Consider the following 5,000-nt stretch of genomic DNA (forward strand, 5'->3'; position numbering starts at 1 on the left):
TCGGGATAAGCGGATCCTCCCAAACACCACATTTCCCTGCGGCGGAACCGCGGGATTCGGTGCTGGGCTCTTTCCTGTTCGCTCGCCGCTACTAAGGAAATCCTAGTTAGTTTCTTTTCCTCCGCTTAATAATATGCTTAAATTCAGCGGGTAATCTCGCCTGCTCTGAGGTCGTCAAAGAGTTTAGTTTTCGATAACCGTGGCCGCGCCGCCTCCTCCGCCGGCTCTTTTCTCACTTAGAGAGCGAGCGTCGGGAGAGCGGCAGCGCCGGCACAGCGGCTTCGCATTGTACTCGGAGGAGTGGCGAGGAGACGTGTTGTTTGTGACAACGATTCTTCCACGCGCGGCTCGCAGCCGCTAATAGGAGGAAATGTAAGCCGATCGAATCTCGTTCGAGTTGTCTGCTTGCAAACAACGAATAAGATCGGCGCGGATCGCGTCATCTTCGATCGCCGGGGACGCGAGATACATTGCGAGCGAGTGTGCGCGTACACGTACATCTCTATCACCCACATCCTTCAAATTTTCTCTCCGCATATCGTGTGTTATGCACGGATATGGGATACGACGGGGCGAATCGGATTCGACGAGTACACGACGACGCGTGCCGGTCCCCTATATTCGTTTTCGAGAATTTCGTGGACTCGGACAAGCGGTCGGCTCGCGATTCACCCGCGTTAAGGAGGGCTCTCTCGCTCTTTTCTCTCCGCGTACCGCCGGGCGACGACGCGCCGCGGTTCTCTCCTACCGTTTGCGCGGAAGGTGGCGCGCACCAAGACTCGCGCGTAAGAGGCGCGAGCGCGCGCTGGCGCACCGGGAGACCGCGAGAGGGATAACGCAACGTGTGTGCGCGTGTCTTCTACTCCCTCTCTCCTTCGACAGTTTCCGGGCGCGCGCGCGCAGGCTCCCTATCTTTACTTACTGCGTGTGTGCGTACGCTGCTCTCACTCTTCCTTTTCCTCGGTGTTATTTCAGACGACGCCAAGGGGCCGCCTCTCGGGACGGCTCGTCTCGGGCGAACGTCCAACTATCGCTCGTACACCGTTTGCGCGAACGGGCACGGTGGCCCGGCGCGCAAAGGCGCAAGCAGTTTCGAGGTACTAAAACGACCCTCAGCCAGGCGTGGTCCGGGAATTGTATCCGTGGACCGCAATGTGCGTTCGAAATGTCGATGTTCATGTGTCCTGCAGTTCACAAGTTGACGCGCAATTAGCTGCGTTCTTCATCGACCCACGAGCCAAGTGATCCACCGTTCAGGGTAATCGTTTTGCAATTCTTGCGTTCAACGAACGCTTCGTTCATCCATCTTAGTCTCCTCTCCGAAGAGAGAGAGATAAAATCGTTGGCCCTTCGATCAGCCTGGCCGCGCGCGTCCGAGCACGCGCGCGGACCGCCGCCACCGCTGGGGAGGCTACGGCACAAAAGTTGTTTCGCGATCGGAGCGTCTCTTCCCCGTACATATAATATAATAATATATATATTTGGAAGAGCCGGGGCGGAATGTTCTTTGAAGAAACCGTCGGACTTGATCGGGTGTGATCCGTCCTCTCGCCCGTTCGTCCGATAGCCGCGCGCTCGCGTACAAACACGCTGACCGCTGCCCCGGTGCGGGGAGGGGCGCGTTCACGAGCGTTGCGGACGCACGGACGGGCGTAGGTTACCACCGGTACGCGCTAACGCCGGATCGTAACTCTGCGCTTGGCAAGAGCGCGATCGGGAAAGCGTCTTCTGCTCCGAATCGCATTCATGTAATTTCGCAATTTGCGCAACGAGCCTCAACGGGTCGCGCGCGACGCGACGCGACGCCGGTTGCGGCTACGAAGCTTAAGGAGAGAGTCTCGGATAATCCTCTCCTCCTCCATCCCGCTCGCACGACGCCGACCGCACCGAAAAAGGCCGACGGCGCTCTGCTGCTGGCTTCCCTTTCTCTCTCGGGTCGTCGCAGAGGCGCGCGGCGTTCGACGCGCGTCGTCGTATTAGTACATGCGGGATATAATCCGTCAATTCCATTTTACTTTCGTATCTGTTTTCTTTGTCCATTCAGTCGCCGACTGCTGCGAGCGCGCGTCCAAAAGACTCGAGACGCAGAGCAGGACCTCCGGAACGTTAATGATCCTTCCGCAGGTTCACCTACGGAAACCTTGTTACGACTTTTACTTCCTCTAAATGATCAAGTTTGGTCATCTTCCCGGCAACATCGGCAATGCCGAGACATTGCCGCGCACCAGTCCGAAGACCTCACTAAATCATTCAATCGGTAGTAGCGACGGGCGGTGTGTACAAAGGGCAGGGACGTAATCAACGCGAGCTTATGACTCGCGCTTACTGGGAATTCCTCGTTCATGGGGAACAATTGCAAGCCCCAATCCCTAGCACGAAGGAGGTTCAGCGGGTTACCCGGGCCTTTCGGCCAGGGAACACACGCTGATTCCTTCAGTGTAGCGCGCGTGCGGCCCAGAACATCTAAGGGCATCACAGACCTGTTATTGCTCAATCTCGTGCGGCTAGAAGCCGCCTGTCCCTCTAAGAAGATTTGTTTGTACGTTGGTAGTAAAAACCCGCCAGCCGAAGCCGGGGGCCTTCGCGATACCATAAGGTACGCCTATTTAGCAGGCTAGAGTCTCGTTCGTTATCGGAATTAACCAGACAAATCGCTCCACCAACTAAGAACGGCCATGCACCACCACCCACCGAATCAAGAAAGAGCTATCAATCTGTCAATCCTTCCGGTGTCTGGGCCTGGTGAGGTTTCCCGTGTTGAGTCAAATTAAGCCGCAGGCTCCACTCCTGGTGGTGCCCTTCCGTCAATTCCTTTAAGTTTCAGCTTTGCAACCATACTTCCCCCGGAACCCAAAAGCTTTGGTTTCCCGGAAGCTGCCCGCCGAGTCATCGGAGGAACTTCGGCGGATCGCTAGCTGGCATCGTTTATGGTTAGAACTAGGGCGGTATCTGATCGCCTTCGAACCTCTAACTTTCGTTCTTGATTAATGAAAACATTTTTGGCAAATGCTTTCGCTTCTGTCCGTCTTGCGACGATCCAAGAATTTCACCTCTAACGTCGCAATACGAATGCCCCCATCTGTCCCTATTAATCATTACCTCGGGGTTCCGAAAACCAACAAAATAGAACCGAGGTCCTATTCCATTATTCCATGCACGCAGTATTCAGGCGAAGGTAGCCTGCTTTAAGCACTCTAATTTGTTCAAAGTAAACGTACCGGCCCGACTCGACACTCAGTAAAGAGCACCGCGACGGGATATTAGTTGGGCCGCCCCTCGCGAGGCTAAGCCCACCGGTAGGACGTCCCACATCACGCCAGTTAAACACCGCGAGCGGTGAACCGACGGTGTGCGACACAGATTCAACTACGAGCTTTTTAACCGCAACAACTTTAATATACGCTATTGGAGCTGGAATTACCGCGGCTGCTGGCACCAGACTTGCCCTCCAATGGATCCTCGTTAAAGGATTTAAAGTGTACTCATTCCGATTACGGGGCCTCGGATGAGTCCCGTATCGTTATTTTTCGTCACTACCTCCCCGTGCCGGGAGTGGGTAATTTGCGCGCCTGCTGCCTTCCTTGGATGTGGTAGCCGTTTCTCAGGCTCCCTCTCCGGAATCGAACCCTGATTCCCCGTTACCCGTTACAACCATGGTAGGCGCAGAACCTACCATCGACAGTTGATAAGGCAGACATTTGAAAGATGCGTCGCCGGTGCTAGGACCGTGCGATCAGCACAAAGTTATTCAGAGTCACCAAAATAAACGGTGGACGAACGGCGAACCGCCCGCCACCGATTGGTTTTGATCTAATAAAAGCGTCCCTTCCATCACTGGTCGGGACTCTGTTTTGCATGTATTAGCTCTAGAATTACCACAGTTATCCAAGTAAATGTGGGTACAATCTAATGAACCATAACTGATTTAATGAGCCATTCGCGGTTTCACCTTAATTCGGCATGCACTGAGACATGCATGGCTTAATCTTTGAGACAAGCATATGACTACTGGCAGGATCAACCAGGGAGCTTCGTGTTCGGTTACTCGCGTGGAGCGGTAACTCGCGAGCGAGCCCGAAGGCCCGTCGCTATTAAGCTCTTACTTCTCGCGCCGCCGGTCTTTATTAGCCGGTCGGCGACACTCTCTATCTACTTACTTACTTATTACGCAACACACTTTATGCGTGCGTCTCGTCTTCGTGAGAGGAGCGAGGCGGTCCGTGTATATAATAAACCTCCTCCTCTCTTACTTCAAGATCATTCTCCATTTTATATTGTGTATTATAAAAAGATCATACTCATTCTCATTCTCCCAATGTAAACGCGCGATCGCGAGGACCGCGCGATTTACCCTGACGCTAGATCGACGATGCCGATGCTTAGACGTCGAGGATAAATGTGCTATCGTGCTTTTAGCACGCACTTATATTTCGCTACGGCGTACAAAGCGTGCGGGAAGAACGTTGTAATCCGTCCTTCCACGCCACTCGTATCCGTGGAGTAAACGTTCGGTAAGCGCGACGATTCCGCTGCTGCGTCCAAGACGAGAGGGAATCGCGCGGCCAACACACTAGATGCGTGCGCGCCACATAAGAGCCATTCGGTCTTGCGACACCGACTCGTGGCAATGCTGTGCTCGTAATAAAAGTGTGTGCATAGAATAAGCGCCGAAGCGCGACACGTCGTACCCTCTTATAATACCCAACCGGACGGCCAGGCGGTCGGCGACGACACGGCTTTTTGCTTAGCGAGCGCGAGCTCGAGCTCGTCGAAATTTTGTCGACGAGAGCGTAAATACAATAGTCTCTTCCCTCATAGAGACGTTTTACTCGGACTCTGTCCGATAAAGCACAACACAAATCGCCGTTTGTGTTTTCTTCTCTCCTCTTAAACAATAATAAATCTCTCCTGTATCGTTCGTTTTAAACGTTCTCGAAAAGACAAGAACGCAAGAATCGTGCGAGCCGCGCGAAGAACGCGCAACCGCCCGTTCGTCCGAT

The 5,000-nt window shown here is 53.9% G+C and overlaps 2 non-coding genes and 1 pseudogene across 2 annotated transcripts; all 3 read right to left on the minus strand.

The window, feature by feature from the left end:
* Positions 1 to 174, minus strand: part of LOC138944159 (large subunit ribosomal RNA) — a 7,650-nt pseudogene extending 7,476 nt beyond the window's left edge.
* Positions 175 to 1,106: 932 nt separating this feature from the next.
* Positions 1,107 to 1,261, minus strand: LOC138944163 (5.8S ribosomal RNA). Its single transcript, XR_011448662.1, has one exon. It is a non-coding gene; the product is annotated as a 5.8S ribosomal RNA (ribosomal RNA).
* Positions 1,262 to 2,107: 846 nt separating this feature from the next.
* On the minus strand, positions 2,108 to 4,028 carry LOC138944158 (small subunit ribosomal RNA). Its single transcript, XR_011448660.1, has one exon. It is a non-coding gene; the product is annotated as a small subunit ribosomal RNA (ribosomal RNA).
* Between the last annotated feature and the right edge of the window lie 972 nt (positions 4,029 to 5,000).

The sequence above is a fragment of the Polyergus mexicanus genome, unplaced genomic scaffold (genome assembly GCF_030449975.1).
Source record: "Polyergus mexicanus isolate NDT 795.1 unplaced genomic scaffold, iyPolMexi1.0 SCAF_103, whole genome shotgun sequence".
Taxonomy (NCBI): domain Eukaryota; kingdom Metazoa; phylum Arthropoda; class Insecta; order Hymenoptera; family Formicidae; genus Polyergus; species Polyergus mexicanus.